We start from the raw sequence: 16601 nt of genomic DNA on the forward strand, positions 1-16601 counted from the left end.
CTCTGTGTGAGTCTATGGGTCTCTGTGTGAGTCTATGGGTCTCTGTGTGAGTCTGTGGGTCTCTGTGTGAGTCTGTGGGTCTCTGTGTGAGTCTATGGGTCTCTGTGTGAGTCTATGTGTCTCTGTGTGAGTCTATGTGTCTCTGTGTGAGTCTATGGGTCTCTGTGTGAGTCTATGTGTCTCTGTGTGAGTCTGTGGGTCTCTGTGTGAGTCTGTGGGTCTCTGTGTAAGTCTATGGGTCTCTGTGTGAGCCTATGGGTCTCTGTGTGAGTCTATGGGTCTCTGTGTGAGTCTATGGGTCTCTGTGTGAGTCTATGGGTCTCTGTGTGAGTCTATGGGTCTCTGTGTGAGTCTATGTGTCTCTGTGTGAGTCTGTGGGTCTCTGTGTGAGTCTATGGGTCTCTGTGTGAGTCTTAGGGTCTCTGTGTGAGTCTATGGGTCTCTGAGTGAGTCTATGGGTCTCTATGTGAGTCTATGGGTCTCTGCGTGAGTCTATGGGTCTCTGTGTGAGTCTATGTGTCTCTGTGTGACTCTATGGGTCTCTGTGTGAGTCTATGGGTCTCTGTGTGAGTCTATGGGTCTCTGTGTGAGTCTATGGGTCTCTGTGTGAGTCTATGGGTCTCTGTGTGAGTCTGTGGATCTCTGTGCGAGTCTGTGGGTCTCTGTGTGAGTCTGTGGGTCTCTGTGTGAGTCTGTGGGTCTCTGTGTGAGTGTATGGGTCTCTGCGTGAGTCTGTGGGTCTCTGTGTGAGTCTATGGGTCTCTGTGTGAGTCTATGGGTCTCTGTGTGAGTCTATGGGTCTCTGTGTGAGTCTATGTGTCTCTGTGTGAGTCTATGGGTCTCTGTGTGAGTCTATGTGTCTCAGTGTGAGTCTATGGGTCTCTGTGTGAGTCTGTGGGTCTCTGTGTGAGTCTATGGGTCTCTGCCTGAGTCTGTGGGTCTCTGTGTGAGTCTATGTGTCTCTGCGTGAATCTATGGGTCTCTGTGTGAGTCTATGGGTCTCTGTGTGAGTCTATGGGTCTCTGTGTGAGTCTATGGGTCTCTGTGTGAGTCTATGGGTCTCTGTGTGAGTTTATGGGTCTCTGTGTGAGTCTATGGGTCTATGTGTGAGTCTGTGGATCTCTGTGTGAGTCTATGGGTCGCTTTGTGAGTCTATGGGTCTCTGTGTGAGTCTGTGGGTCTCTGTGTGAGTCTATGGGTCTCTGTGTGAGTCTGTGGGTCTCTGTGTGAGTCTATGGGTCTCTGTGTGAGTCTGTGGGTCTCTGTGTGAGTCTATGTGTCTCTGCGTGAATCTATGGGTCTCTGTGTGAGTCTATGGGTCTCTGTGTGAGTCTATGGGTCTCTGTGTGAGTCTATGGGTCTCTGTGTGAGTCTATGGGTCTCTGTGTGAGTTTATGGGTCTCTGTGTGAGTCTATGGGTCTATGTGTGAGTCTGTGGATCTCTGTGTGAGTCTATGGGTCGCTTTGTGAGTCTATGGGTCTCTGTGTGAGTCTGTGGGTCTCTGTGTGAGTCTATGGGTCTCTGTGTGAGTCTATGGGTCTCTGTGTGAGTCTATGGGTCTCTGTGTGAGTCTGTGGGTCTCTGTGCGAGTCTATGGGTCTCTGTGTGAGTCTGTGGGTCTCTGTGTAAGTCTATGGGTCTCTGTGTGAGTCTATGGGTCTCTGTGTGAGTTTATGGGTCTCTGTGTGAGTCTATGGGTCTATGTGTGAGTCTGTGGATCTCTGTGCGAGTCTGTGGGTCTCTGTGTGAGTCTGTGGGTCTCTGTGTGAGTCTATGGGTCTCTGTGTGAGTCTGTGGGTCTCTGTGTGAGTCTATGGGTCTCTGTGTGAGTCTATGTGTCTCTGTGTGAGTCTATGGGTCTCTGTGTGAGTTTATGGGTCTCTGTGTTAGTCTATGGGTCTATGTGTGGGTCTATGGATCTCTGTGCGAGCCTATGGGTCTCTGTGTGAGTCTGTGGGTCTCTGTGTGAGTCTATGGGTCTCTGTGTGAGTCTATGGGTCTCTGTGTGAGTCTATGTGTCTCTGTGTGAGTCTGTGGGTCTCTGTGTGAGTCTATGGGTCTCTGTGTGAGTCGAAGGGTCTCTGTGTGAGTCTATGGGTCTCTGAGTGAGTCTATGGGTCTCTATGTGAGTCTATGGGTCTCTGCGTGAGTCTATGGGTCTCTGAGTGAGTCTATTGGTCTCTGTGTGAGTCTATGGGTCTCTGTGTGAGTCTATGTGTCTCTGTGTGACTCTATGGGTCTCTGTGTGAGTCTATGGGTCTCTGTGTGAGTCTATGGGTCTCTGTGTGAGTCTATGGGTCTCTGTGTGAGTCTATGGGTCTCTGTGTGAGTCTGTGGATCTCTGTGCGAGTATGTGGGTCTCTGTGTGAGTCTGTGGGTCTCTGTGTGAGTCTGTGGGTCTCTGTGTGAGTGCATGGGCCTCTGCGTGAGTCTATGGGTCTCTGTGTGAGTCTATGGGTCTCTGTGTGAGTCTATGGGTCTCTGTGTGAGTCTATGTGTCTCTGTGTGAGTCTATGGGTCTCTGTGTGAGTCTATGTGTCTCTGTGTGAGTCTATGGGTCTCTGTGTGAGTCTGTGGGTCTCTGTGTGAGTCTATGGGTCTCTGCCTTAGTCTGTGGGTCTCTGTGTGAGTCTATGTGTCTCTGCGTGAATCTATGGGTCTCTGTGTGAGTCTATGGGTCTCTGTGTGAGTTTATGGGTCTCTGTGTGAGTCTATGGGTCTATGTGTGAGTCTGTGGATCTCTGTGTGAGTCTATGGGTCGCTTTGTGAGTCTATGGGTCTCTGTGTGAGTCTGTGGGTCTCTGTGTGAGTCTATGGGTCTCTGTGTGAGTCTATGGGTCTCTGTGTGAGTCTATGGGTCTCTGTGTGAGTCTATGGGTCTCTGTGTGAGTATGTGGGTCTCTGTGTGAGTCTATGGGTCGCTTTGTGAGTCTATGGGTCTCTGTGTGAGTCTGTGGGTCTCTGTGTGAGTCTATGGGTCTCTGTGTGAGTCTATGGGTCTCTGTGTGAGTCTATGGGTCTCTGTGTGAGTCTGTGGGTCTCTGTGCGAGTCTATGGGTCTCTGTGTGAGTCTGTGGGTCTCTGTGTAAGTCTATGGGTCTCTGTGTGAGTCTATGGGTCTCTGTGTGAGTTTATGGGTCTCTGTGTGAGTCTATGGGTCTATGTGTGAGTCTGTGGATCTCTGTGCGAGTCTGTGGGTCTCTGTGTGAGTCTGTGGGTCTCTGTGTGAGTCTATGGGTCTCTGTGTGAGTCTGTGGGTCTCTGTGTGAGTCTATGGGTCTCTGTGTGAGTCTATGTGTCTCTGTGTGAGTCTATGGGTCTCTGTGTGAGTTTATGGGTCTCTGTGTTAGTCTATGGGTCTATGTGTGGGTCTATGGATCTCTGTGCGAGCCTATGGGTCTCTGTGTGAGTCTGTGGGTCTCTGTGTGAGTCTATGGGTCTCTGTGTGAGTCTATGGGTCTCTGTGTGAGTCTATGTGTCTCTGTGTGAGTCTGTGGGTCTCTGTGTGAGTCTATGGGTCTCTGTGTGAGTCGAAGGGTCTCTGTGTGAGTCTATGGGTCTCTGAGTGAGTCTATGGGTCTCTATGTGAGTCTATGGGTCTCTGCGTGAGTCTATGGGTCTCTGAGTGAGTCTATTGGTCTCTGTGTGAGTCTATGGGTCTCTGTGTGAGTCTATGTGTCTCTGTGTGACTCTATGGGTCTCTGTGTGAGTCTATGGGTCTCTGTGTGAGTCTATGGGTCTCTGTGTGAGTCTATGGGTCTCTGTGTGAGTCTATGGGTCTCTGTGTGAGTCTGTGGATCTCTGTGCGAGTCTGTGGGTCTCTGTGTGAGTCTGTGGGTCTCTGTGTGAGTCTGTGGGTCTCTGTGTGAGTGCATGGGCCTCTGCGTGAGTCTATGGGTCTCTGTGTGAGTCTATGGGTCTCTGTGTGAGTCTATGGGTCTCTGTGTGAGTCTATGTGTCTCTGTGTGAGTCTATGGGTCTCTGTGTGAGTCTATGTGTCTCTGTGTGAGTCTATGGGTCTCTGTGTGAGTCTGTGGGTCTCTGTGTGAGTCTATGGGTCTCTGCCTTAGTCTGTGGGTCTCTGTGTGAGTCTATGTGTCTCTGCGTGAATCTATGGGTCTCTGTGTGAGTCTATGGGTCTCTGTGTGAGTTTATGGGTCTCTGTGTGAGTCTATGGGTCTATGTGTGAGTCTGTGGATCTCTGTGTGAGTCTATGGGTCGCTTTGTGAGTCTATGGGTCTCTGTGTGAGTCTGTGGGTCTCTGTGTGAGTCTATGGGTCTCTGTGTGAGTCTATGGGTCTCTGTGTGAGTCTATGGGTCTCTGTGTGAGTCTATGGGTCTCTGTGTGAGTATGTGGGTCTCTGTGTGAGTCTATGGGTCTCTGTGTGAGTCTGTGGGTCTCTGTGTAAGTCTATGGGTCTCTGTGTGAGCCTATGGGTCTCTGTGTGAGTTTATGGGTCTCTGTGTGAGTCTATGGGTCTATGCGTGAGTCTGTGGATCTCTGTGCGAGTCTGTGGGTCTCTGTGTGAGTCTGTGGGTCTCTGTGTGAGTCTATGGGTTTCTGTGTGAGTCTGTGGGTCTCTGTGTGAGTCTATGGGTCTCTGTGTGAGTCTATGTGTCTCTGTGTGAGTCTATGGGTCTCTGTGTGAGTCTATGGGTCTCTGTGTGAGTCTATGTTTCTCTGTGTGAGTCTATGTGTGAGTCTATGGGTCTCTGTGTGAGTCTATGGGTCTCTGTGTGAGTCTATGGGTCTCTGTGTGAGTCTATGGGTCTCTGTGTGAGTCTGTGGGTCTCTGTGTGAGTCTGTGGGTCTCTGTGTGAGTCTATGGGTCTCTGTGTGAGTCTATGGGTCTCTGAGTGAGTCTATTGGTCTCTGTGTGAGTCTATGGGTCTCTGTGTGAGTCTATGTGTCTCTGTGTGACTCTATGGGTCTCTGTGTGAGTCTATGGGTCTCTGTGTGAGTCTATGGGTCTCTGTGTGAGTCTATGGGTCTCTGTGTGAGTCTATGGGTCTCTGTGTGAGTCTGTGGATCTCTGTGCGAGTCTGTGGGTCTCTGTGTGAGTCTGTGGGTCTCTGTGTGAGTCTGTGGGTCTCTGTGTGAGTGCATGGGCCTCTGCGTGAGTCTATGGGTCTCTGTGTGAGTCTATGGGTCTCTGTGTGAGTCTATGGGTCTCTGTGTGAGTCTATGTGTCTCTGTGTGAGTCTATGGGTCTCTGTGTGAGTCTATGTGTCTCTGTGTGAGTCTATGGGTCTCTGTGTGAGTCTGTGGGTCTCTGTGTGAGTCTATGGGTCTCTGCCTTAGTCTGTGGGTCTCTGTGTGAGTCTATGTGTCTCTGCGTGAATCTATGGGTCTCTGTGTGAGTCTATGGGTCTCTGTGTGAGTTTATGGGTCTCTGTGTGAGTCTATGGGTCTATGTGTGAGTCTGTGGATCTCTGTGTGAGTCTATGGGTCGCTTTGTGAGTCTATGGGTCTCTGTGTGAGTCTGTGGGTCTCTGTGTGAGTCTATGGGTCTCTGTGTGAGTCTATGGGTCTCTGTGTGAGTCTATGGGTCTCTGTGTGAGTCTATGGGTCTCTGTGTGAGTATGTGGGTCTCTGTGTGAGTCTATGGGTCTCTGTGTGAGTCTGTGGGTCTCTGTGTAAGTCTATGGGTCTCTGTGTGAGCCTATGGGTCTCTGTGTGAGTTTATGGGTCTCTGTGTGAGTCTATGGGTCTATGCGTGAGTCTGTGGATCTCTGTGCGAGTCTGTGGGTCTCTGTGTGAGTCTGTGGGTCTCTGTGTGAGTCTATGGGTTTCTGTGTGAGTCTGTGGGTCTCTGTGTGAGTCTATGGGTCTCTGTGTGAGTCTATGTGTCTCTGTGTGAGTCTATGGGTCTCTGTGTGAGTCTATGGGTCTCTGTGTGAGTCTATGTTTCTCTGTGTGAGTCTATGTGTGAGTCTATGGGTCTCTGTGTGAGTCTATGGGTCTCTGTGTGAGTCTATGGGTCTCTGTGTGAGTCTATGGGTCTCTGTGTGAGTCTGTGGGTCTCTGTGTGAGTCTGTGGGTCTCTGTGTGAGTCTATGGGTCTCTGTGTGAGTCTATGTGTCTCTGTGTGAGTCTATGTGTCTCTGTGTGAGTCTATGGGTCTCTGTGTGAGTCTATGTGTCTCTGTGTGAGTCTGTGGGTCTCTGTGTGAGTCTGTGGGTCTCTGTGTAAGTCTATGGGTCTCTGTGTGAGCCTATGGGTCTCTGTGTGAGTTTATGGGTCTCTGTGTGAGTCTATGGGTCTCTGTGTGAGTCTGTGGGTCTCTGTGTGAGTCTATGGGTCTCTGTGTGAGTCTATGGGTCTCTGTGTGAGTCTATGGGTCTATGTGTGAGTCTATGGGTCTCTGTGTGAGTCTATGTGTCTCTGTGTGAGTCTGTGGGTCTCTGTGTGAGTCTATGGGTCTCTGTGTGAGTCTTAGGGTCTCTGTGTGAGTCTATGGGTCTCTGAGTGAGTCTATGGGTCTCTATGTGAGTCTATGGGTCTCTGCGTGAGTCTATGGGTCTCTGTGTGAGTCTATGTGTCTCTGTGTGACTCTATGGGTCTCTGTGTGAGTCTATGGGTCTCTGTGTGAGTCTATGGGTCTCTGTGTGAGTCTATGGGTCTCTGTGTGAGTCTATGGGTCTCTGTGTGAGTCTGTGGATCTCTGTGCGAGTCTGTGGGTCTCTGTGTGAGTCTGTGGGTCTCTGTGTGAGTCTGTGGGTCTCTGTGTGAGTGTATGGGTCTCTGCGTGAGTCTGTGGGTCTCTGTGTGAGTCTATGGGTCTCTGTGTGAGTCTATGGGTCTCTGTGTGAGTCTATGGGTCTCTGTGTGAGTCTATGTGTCTCTGTGTGAGTCTATGGGTCTCTGTGTGAGTCTATGTGTCTCGGTGTGAGTCTATGGGTCTCTGTGTGAGTCTGTGGGTCTCTGTGTGAGTCTATGGGTCTCTGCCTGAGTCTGTGGGTCTCTGTGTGAGTCTATGTGTCTCTGCGTGAATCTATGGGTCTCTGTGTGAGTCTATGGGTCTCTGTGTGAGTCTATGGGTCTCTGTGTGAGTCTATGGGTCTCTGTGTGAGTCTATGGGTCTCTGTGTGAGTCTATGGGTCTCTGTGTGAGTTTATGGGTCTCTGTGTGAGTCTATGGGTCTATGTGTGAGTCTGTGGATCTCTGTGTGAGTCTATGGGTCGCTTTGTGAGTCTATGGGTCTCTGTGTGAGTCTGTGGGTCTCTGTGTGAGTCTATGGGTCTCTGTGTGAGTCTGTGGGTCTCTGTGTGAGTCTATGGGTCTCTGTGTGAGTCTGTGGGTCTCTGTGTGAGTCTATGTGTCTCTGCGTGAATCTATGGGTCTCTGTGTGAGTCTATGGGTCTCTGTGTGAGTCTATGGGTCTCTGTGTGAGTCTATGGGTCTCTGTGTGAGTCTATGGGTCTCTGTGTGAGTTTATGGGTCTCTGTGTGAGTCTATGGGTCTATGTGTGAGTCTGTGGATCTCTGTGTGAGTCTATGGGTCGCTTTGTGAGTCTATGGGTCTCTGTGTGAGTCTGTGGGTCTCTGTGTGAGTCTATGGGTCTCTGTGTGAGTCTATGGGTCTCTGTGTGAGTCTATGGGTCTCTGTGTGAGTCTGTGGGTCTCTGTGTGAGTCTATGGGTCTCTGTGTGAGTCTGTGGGTCTCTGTGTAAGTCTATGGGTCTCTGTGTGAGTCTATGGGTCTCTGTGTGAGTTTATGGGTCTCTGTGTGAGTCTATGGGTCTATGTGTGAGTCTGTGGATCTCTGTGCGAGTCTGTGGGTCTCTGTGTGAGTCTGTGGGTCTCTGTGTGAGTCTATGGGTCTCTGTGTGAGTCTGTGGGTCTCTGTGTGAGTCTAAGGGTCTCTGTGTGGGTCTATGTGTCTCTGTGTGAGTCTATGGGTTTCTGTGTGAGTTTATGGGTCTCTGTGTTAGTCTATGGGTCTATGTGTGGGTCTATGGATCTCTGTGCGAGCCTATGGGTCTCTGTGTGAGTCTGTGGGTCTCTGCGTGAGTCTGTGGGTCTCTGTGTGAGTCTATGGGTCTCTGTGTGAGTGTATGGGTCTCTGTGTGAGTCTATGTGTCTCTGTGTGAGTCTATGGGTCTCTGTGTGAGTCTATGTGTCTCTGTGTGAGTCTATGGGTCTCTGTGTGAGTCTGTGGGTCTCTGTGTGAGTCTATGGGTCTCTGCCTGAGTCTGTGGGTCTCTGTGTGAGTCTATGTGTCTCTGCGTGAATCTATGGGTCTCTGTGTGAGTCTATGGGTCTCTGTGTGAGTTTATGGGTCTCTGTGTGAGTCTATGGGTCTATGTGTGAGTCTGTGGATCTCTGTGTGAGTCTATGGGTCGCTTTGTGAGTCTATGGGTCTCTGTGTGAGTCTGTGGGTCTCTGTGTGAGTCTATGGGTCTCTGTGTGAGTCTATGGGTCTCTGTGTGAGTCTATGGGTTTCTGTGTGAGTCTATGGGTCTCTGTGTGAGTATGTGGGTCTCTGTGTGAGTCTATGGGTCTCTGTGTGAGTCTGTGGGTCTCTGTGTAAGTCTATGGGTCTCTGTGTGAGCCTATGGGTCTCTGTGTGAGTTTATGGGTCTCTGTGTGAGTCTATGGGTCTATGTGTGAGTCTGTGGATCTCTGTGCGAGTCTGTGGGTCTCTGTGTGATTCTGTGGGTCTCTGTGTGAGTCTATGGGTTTCTGTGTGAGTCTGTGGTTCTCTGTGTGAGTCTATGGGTCTCTGTGTGAGTCTATGTGTCTCTGTGTGAGTCTATGGGTCTCTGTGTGAGTCTATGGGTCTCTGTGTGAGTCTATGTTTCTCTGTGTGAGTCTATGTGTCTCTGTGTGAGTCTATGGGTCTCTGTGTGAGTCTATGGGTCTCTGTGTGAGTCTATGGGTCTCTGTGTGAGTCTATGGGTCTCTGTGTGAGTCTGTGGGTCTCTGTGTGAGTCTGTGGGTCTCTGTGTGAGTCTATGGGTCTCTGTGTGAGTCTATGGGTCTCTGTGTGAGTCTATGTGTCTCTGTGTGAGTCTATGTGTCTCTGTGTGAGTCTATGGGTCTCTGTGTGAGTCTATGTGTCTCTGTGTGAGTCTGTGGGTCTCTGTGTGAGTCTGTGGGTCTCTGTGTGAGCCTATGGGTCTCTGTGTGAGTTTATGGGTCTCTGTGTGAGTCTATGGGTCTATGTGTGAGTCTGTGGATCTCTGTGCGAGTCTGTGGGTCTCTGTGTGAGTCTGTGGGTCTCTGTGTGAGTCTGTGGGTCTCTGTGTGAGTCTATGGGTCTCTGTGTGAGTCTATGTGTCTCTGTGTGAGTCTATGGGTCTCTGTGTGAGTCTATGGGTCTCTGTGTGAGTCTATGTTTCTCTGTGTGAGTCTATGTGTCTCTGTGTGAGTCTATGGGTCTCTGTGTGAGTCTATGCGTCTCTGTGTGAGTCTATGGGTCTCTGTGTGAGTCTATGGGACTCTGTGTGAGTCTGTGGGTCTCTGTGTGAGTCTGTGGGTCTCTGTGTGAGTCTATGGGTCTCTGTGTGAGTCTATGGGTCTCTGTGTGAGTCTATGTGTCTCTGTGTGAGTCTATGTGTCTCTGTGTGAGTCTATGGGTCTCTGTGTGAGTCTATGTGTCTCTGTGTGAGTCTGTGGGTCTCTGTGTGAGTCTATGGGTCTCTGTGTGAGTCTAAGGGTCTCTGTGTGAGTCTATGGGTCTCTGAGTGAGTCTATGGGTCTCTATGTGAGTCTATGGGTCTCTGCGTGAGTCTATGGGTCTCTGAGTGAGTCTATTGGTCTCTGTGTGAGTCTATGGGTCTCTGTGTGAGTCTATGTGTCTCTGTGTGACTCTATGGGTCTCTGTGTGAGTCTATGGGTCTCTGTGTGAGTCTATGGGTCTCTGTGTGAGTCTATGGGTCTCTGTGTGAGTCTGTGGATCTCTGTGCGAGTCTGTGGGTCTCTGTGTGAGTCTGTGGGTCTCTGTGTGAGTCTGTGGGTCTCTGTGTGAGTGTATGGGTCTCTGCGTGAGTCTGTGGGTCTTTGTGTGAGTCTATGGGTCTCTGTGTGAGTCTATGGGTCTCTGTGTGAGTTTATGGGTCTCTGTGTGAGTCTATGGGTCTATGTGTGAGTCTGTGGATCTCTGTGCGAGTCTGTGGGTCTCTGTGTGAGTCTATGGGTCTCTGTGTGAGTCTATGGGTCTCTGTGTGAGTCTATGGGTCTCTGTGTGAGTCTATGGGTCTCTGTGTGAGTCTGTGGGTCTCTGTGTGAGTCTGTGGGTCTCTGTGTGAGTCTATGGGTCTCTGTGTGAGTCTATGGGTCTCTGTGTGAGTCTATGTGTCTCTGTGTGAGTCTATGTGTCTCTGTGTGAGTCTATGGGTCTCTGTGTGAGTCTATGTGTCTCTGTGTGAGTCTGTGGGTCTCTGTGTGAGTCTGTGGGTCTCTGTGTAAGTCTATGGGTCTCTGTGTGAGCCTATGGGTCTCTGTGTGAGTTTATGGGTCTCTGTGTGAGTCTACGGGTCTATGTGTGAGTCTGTGGATCTCTGTGCGAGTCTGTGGGTCTCTGTGTGAGTCTGTGGGTCTCTGTGTGAGTCTGTGGGTCTCTGTGTGAGTTTATGGGTCTCTGTGTGAGTCTATGTGTCTCTGTGTGAGTCTATGGGTCTCTGTGTGAGTCTATGGGTCTCTGTGTGAGTCTATGTTTCTCTGTGTGAGTCTATGTGTCTCTGTGTGAGTCTATGGGTCTCTGTGTGAGTCTATGGGTCTCTGTGTGAGTCTATGGGTCTCTGTGTGAGTCTGTGGGTCTCTGTGTGAGTCTGTGGGTCTCTGTGTGAGTCTATGGGTCTCTGTGTGAGTCTATGGGTCTCTGTGTGAGTCTATGTGTCTCTGTGTGAGTCTATGTGTCTCTGTGTGAGTCTATGGGTCTCTGTGTGAGTCTATGTGTCTCTGTGTGAGTCTGTGGGTCTCTGTGTGAGTCTATGGGTCTCTGTGTGAGTCTAAGGGTCTCTGTGTGAGTCTATGGGTCTCTGAGTGAGTCTATGGGTCTCTATGTGAGTCTATGGGTCTCTGCGTGAGTCTATGGGTCTCTGAGTGAGTCTATTGGTCTCTGTGTGAGTCTATGAGTCTCTGTGTGAGTCTATGTGTCTCTGTGTGACTCTATGGGTCTCTGTGTGAGTCTATGGGTCTCTGTGTGAGTCTATGGGTCTCTGTGTGAGTCTATGGGTCTCTGTGTGAGTCTGTGGATCTCTGTGCGAGTCTATGGGTCTCTGTGTGAGTCTGTGGGTCTCTGTGTGAGTCTGTGGGTCTCTGTGTGAGTGTATGGGTCTCTGCGTGAGTCTGTGGGTCTTTGTGTGAGTCTATGGTTCTCTGTGTGAGTCTATGGGTCTCTGTGTGAGTTTATGGGTCTCTGTGTGAGTCTATGGGTCTATGTGTGAGTCTGTGGATCTCTGTGCGAGTCTGTGGGTCTCTGTGTGAGTCTGTGGGTCTCTGTGTGAGTCTATGGGTCTCTGTGTGAGTCTGTGGGTCTCTGTGTGAGTCTATGGGTCTCTGTGTGAGTCTATGTGTCTCTGTGTGAGTCTATGTGTCTCTGTGTGAGTCTATGGGTCTCTGTGTGAGTCTATGTGTCTCTGTGTGAGTCTGTGGGTCTCTGTGTGAGTCTGTGGGTCTCTGTGTAAGTCTATGGGTCTCTGTGTGAGCCTATGGGTCTCTGTGTGAGTTTATGGGTCTCTGTGTGAGTCTACGGGTCTATGTGTGAGTCTGTGGATCTCTGTGCGAGTCTGTGGGTCTCTGTGTGAGTCTGTGGGTCTCTGTGTGAGTCTGTGGGTCTCTGTGTGAGTCTATGGGTCTCTGTGTGAGTCTATGTGTCTCTGTGTGAGTCTATGGGTCTCTGTGTGAGTCTATGGGTCTCTGTGTGAGTCTATGTTTCTCTGTGTGAGTCTATGTGTCTCTGTGTGAGTCTATGGGTCTCTGTGTGAGTCTATGGGTCTCTGTGTGAGTCTATGGGTCTCTGTGTGAGTCTATGGGTCTCTGTGTGAGTCTGTGGGTCTCTGTGTGAGTCTGTGGGTCTCTGTGTGAGTCTATGGGTCTCTGTGTGAGTCTATGGGTCTCTGTGTGAGTCTATGTGTCTCTGTGTGAGTCTATGTGTCTCTGTGTGAGTCTATGGGTCTCTGTGTGAGTCTATGTGTCTCTGTGTGAGTCTGTGGGTCTCTGTGTGAGTCTATGGGTCTCTGTGTGAGTCTAAGGGTCTCTGTGTGAGTCTATGGGTCTCTGAGTGAGTCTATGGGTCTCTATGTGAGTCTATGGGTCTCTGCGTGAGTCTATGGGTCTCTGAGTGAGTCTATTGGTCTCTGTGTGAGTCTATGAGTCTCTGTGTGAGTCTATGTGTCTCTGTGTGACTCTATGGGTCTCTGTGTGAGTCTATGGGTCTCTGTGTGAGTCTATGGGTCTCTGTGTGAGTCTATGGGTCTCTGTGTGAGTCTGTGGATCTCTGTGCGAGTCTATGGGTCTCTGTGTGAGTCTGTGGGTCTCTGTGTGAGTCTGTGGGTCTCTGTGTGAGTGTATGGGTCTCTGCGTGAGTCTGTGGGTCTTTGTGTGAGTCTATGGGTCTCTGTGTGAGTCTATGGGTCTCTGTGTGAGTTTATGGGTCTCTGTGTGAGTCTATGGGTCTATGTGTGAGTCTGTGGATCTCTGTGCGAGTCTGTGGGTCTCTGTGTGAGTCTGTGGGTCTCTGTGTGAGTCTATGGGTCTCTGTGTGAGTCTGTGGGTCTCTGTGTGAGTCTATGGGTCTCTGTGTGAGTCTATGGGTCTCTGTGTGAGTCTATGGGTCTCTGTGTGAGTCTATGGGTCTCTGAGTGAGTCTATGGGTCTCTATGTGAGTCTATGGGTCTCTGCGTGAGTCTATGGGTCTCCGAGTGAGTCTATTGGTCTCTGTGTGAGTCTATGAGTCTCTGTGTGAGTCTATGTGTCTCTGTGTGACTCTATAGGTCTCTGTGTGAGTCTATGGGTCTCTGTGTGAGTCTATGGGTCTCTGTGTGAGTCTATGGGTCTCTGTGTGAGTCTGTGGATCTCTGTGCGAGTCTGTGGGTCTCTGTGTGAGTCTGTGGGTCTCTGTGTGAGTCTGTGGGTCTCTGTGTGAGTGTATGGGTCTCTGCGTGAGTCTGTGGGTCTTTGTGTGAGTCTATGGGTCTCTGTGTGAGTCTATGGGTCTCTGTGTGAGTTTATGGGTCTCTGTGTGAGTCTATGGGTCTATGTGTGAGTCTGTGGATCTCTGTGCGAGTCTGTGGGTCTCTGTGTGAGTCTATGGGTCTCTGTGTGAGTCTGTGGGTCTCTGTGTGAGTCTATGGGTCTCTGTGTGAGTCTATGGGTCTCTGTGTGAGTCTGTGGGTCTCTGTGTGAGTCTGTCGGTCTCTGTGTGAGTCTGTGGCGCTCTGTGTGAGTCTATGGGTCTCTGTGTGAGTCTGTCGGTCTCTGTGTGAGTCTGTGGGTCTCTGTGTGAGTCTATGGTTCTCTGTGTGAGTCTATGGGTCTCTGTGTGAGTCTGTGGGTCTCTGTGTGAGTCTATGGGTCTCTGTGTGAGTCTATGGGTCTCTGTGTGAGTCTGTGGGTCTCTGTGTGAGTCTGTGGGTCTCTGTGTGAGTCTATGGGTCTCTGTGTGAGTCTATGGGTCTCTGTGTGAGTCTATGTGTCTCTGTGTGAGTCTGTGTGTCTCTGTGTGAGTCTATGGGTCTCTGTGTGAGTCTATGTGTCTCTGTGTGAGTCTGTGGGTCTCTGTGTGAGTCTATGGGTCTCTGTGTGAGTCTAAGGGTCTCTGTGTGAGTCTATGGGTCTCTGAGTGAGTCTATGGGTCTCTATGTGAGTCTATGGGTCTCTGCGTGAGTCTATGGGTCTCTGAGTGAGTCTATTGGTCTCTGTGTGAGTCTATGAGTCTCTGTGTGAGTCTATGTGTCTCTGTGTGACTCTATGGGTCTCTGTGTGAGTCTATGGGTCTCTGTGTGAGTCTATGGGTCTCTGTGTGAGTCTATGGGTCTCTGTGTGAGTCTGTGGATCTCTGTGCGAGTCTGTGGGTCTCTGTGTGAGTCTGTGGGTCTCTGTGTGAGTCTGTGGGTCTCTGTGTGAGTGTATGGGTCTCTGCGTGAGTCTGTGGGTCTTTGTGTGAGTCTATGGGTCTCTGTGTGAGTCTATGGGTCTCTGTGTGAGTTTATGGGTCTCTGTGTGAGTCTATGGGTCTATGTGTGAGTCTGTGGATCTCTGTGCGAGTCTGTGGGTCTCTGTGTGAGTCTGTGGGTCTCTGTGTGAGTCTATGGGTCTCTGTGTGAGTCTGTGGGTCTCTGTGTGAGTCTATGGGTCTCTGTGTGAGTCTATGGGTCTCTGTGTGAGTCTATGGGTCTCTGTGTGAGTCTATGGGTCTCTGAGTGAGTCTATGGGTCTCTATGTGAGTCTATGGGTCTCTGCGTGAGTCTATGGGTCTCTGAGTGAGTCTATTGGTCTCTGTGTGAGTCTATGAGTCTCTGTGTGAGTCTATGTGTCTCTGTGTGAGTCTATGGGTCTCTGTGTGAGTCTGTGGGTCTCTGTGTGAGTCTATGGGTCTCTGTGTGAGTCTATGGGTCTCTGTGTGAGTCTATGGGTCTCTGTGTGAGTCTATGGGTCTCTGAGTGAGTCTATGAGTCTCTGTGTGAGTCTGTGGGTCTCTGTGTGAGTCTATGGGTCTCTGTGTGAGTCTGTGGGTCTCTGTGTGAGTCTATGGGTCTCTGTGTGAGTCTATGGGTCTCTGTGTGAGTCTATGGGTCTCTGTGTGAGTCTATGGGTCTCTGAGTGAGTCTATGGGTCTCTATGTGAGTCTATGGGTCTCTGCGTGAGTCTATGGGTCTCTGAGTGAGTCTATTGGTCTCTGTGTGAGTCTATGAGTCTCTGTGTGAGTCTATGTGTCTCTGTGTGACTCTATAGGTCTCTGTGTGAGTCTATGGGTCTCTGTGTGAGTCTATGGGTCTCTGTGTGAGTCTATGGGTCTCTGTGTGAGTCTGTGGATCTCTGTGCGAGTCTGTGGGTCTCTGTGTGAGTCTGTGGGTCTCTGTGTGAGTCTGTGGGTCTCTGTGTGAGTGTATGGGTCTCTGCGTGAGTCTGTGGGTCTTTGTGTGAGTCTATGGGTCTCTGTGTGAGTCTATGGGTCTCTGTGTGAGTTTATGGGTCTCTGTGTGAGTCTATGGGTCTATGTGTGAGTCTGTGGATCTCTGTGCGAGTCTGTGGGTCTCTGTGTGAGTCTATGGGTCTCTGTGTGAGTCTGTGGGTCTCTGTGTGAGTCTATGGGTCTCTGTGTGAGTCTATGGGTCTCTGTGTGAGTCTGTGGGTCTCTGCGTGAGTCTGTCGGTCTCTGTGTGAGTCTGTGGCGCTCTGTGTGAGTCTATGGGTCTATGTGTGAGTCTATGGGTCTCTGTGTGAGTCTGTGGGTCTCTGTGTGAGTCTATGGGTCTCTGTGTGAGTCTGTGGGTCTCTGTGTGAGTCTATGGGTCTCTGTGTGAGTCTATGGGTCTCTGTGTGAGTCTATGGTTCTATGTGTGAGTCTATGGGTCTCTGTGTGAGTCTATGGGTCTCTGTGTGAGTCTATGGGTCTCTGTGTGAGTCTGTGGGTCTCTGTGTGAGTCTGTCGGTCTCTGTGTGAGTCTGTGGGTCTCTGTGTGAGTCTATGGTTCTCTGTGTGAGTCTATGGGTCTCTGTGTGAGTCTGTGGGTCTCTGTGTGAGTCTATGGGTCTCTGTGTGAGTGTGTGGGTCTCTGTGTAAGTCTATGGGTCTCTGAGTGAGTCTATGGGTCTCTGTGTGAGTATATGGGTCTCTGTGTGAGTCTGTGGGTCTCTGTGTAAGTCTATGGGTCTCTGTGTGAGTCTATGGGTCTCTGTGTGATTTATGGGTCTCTGTGTGAGTCTATGGGTCTATGTGTGAGTCTGTGGATCTCTGTGCGAGTCTGTGGGTCTCTGTGTGAGTCTATGTGTCTCTGTGTGAGTCTATGGGTCTCTCTGTGAGTCTATGTGTCTCTGTGTGAGTCTATGGGTCTCTGTGTGAGTCTATGGGTCTCTGTGTGAGTCTATGGGTCTCTGTGTGAGTTTATGGGTCTGTGTGTTAGTCTATGGGTCTATGTGTGAGTCTATGGGTCTCTGTGTGAGTCTGTGGGTCTCTGTGTGAGTCTATGGGTCTATGTGTGAGTCTATGGGTCTCTGTGTGAGTCTATGGGTCTCTGAGTGAGTCTATGGGTCTCTGTGTGAGTCTATGGGTCTCTGCGTGAGTCTATGGGTCTCTGTGTGAGTCTATGGGTCTCTGTGTAAGTCTATGCGTCTCTGTGTGAGTTTATGGTTCTCTGCGTGAGTCTATGGGTCTCTGAGTGAGTCTATGGGTCTCTGTGTGAGTCTGTGGGTCTCTGTGTGAGTCTATGGGTCTCTGAGTGAGACTATGGGTCTCTGTGTGAGTCTATGGGTCTCTGCGTTAGTCTATGGGTCTCTGTGTGAGTCTATGGGTCTCTGTGTAAGTCTATGGGTCTCTGTGTGAGTCTATGGTTCTCTGCGTGAGTCTATGGGTCTCTGTGTGAGTGTGTGGGTCTCTGTGTGAGTCTATGGGTCTCTGAGTGAGTCTATGGGTCTCTGTGTGAGTCTATGG

At 50.3% G+C, this 16601-nt stretch overlaps 1 protein-coding gene across 1 annotated transcript in view; it reads right to left on the reverse strand.

Annotated features, from left to right (window-relative positions):
• Nucleotides 1-16601, reverse strand: part of LOC142917279 (ADP-ribosylation factor-like protein 2-binding protein) — a 241795-nt gene that overhangs the window by 210295 nt on the left and 14899 nt on the right. The window lies entirely within an intron of this gene.

The sequence above is a fragment of the Petromyzon marinus genome, unplaced genomic scaffold (genome assembly GCF_048934315.1).
Source record: "Petromyzon marinus isolate PM22_M1 ecotype Great Lakes invasive population unplaced genomic scaffold, UKy_Petmar_22M1.pri1.0 PM_G_Scaffold_44, whole genome shotgun sequence".
NCBI lineage: Eukaryota > Metazoa > Chordata > Hyperoartia > Petromyzontiformes > Petromyzontidae > Petromyzon > Petromyzon marinus.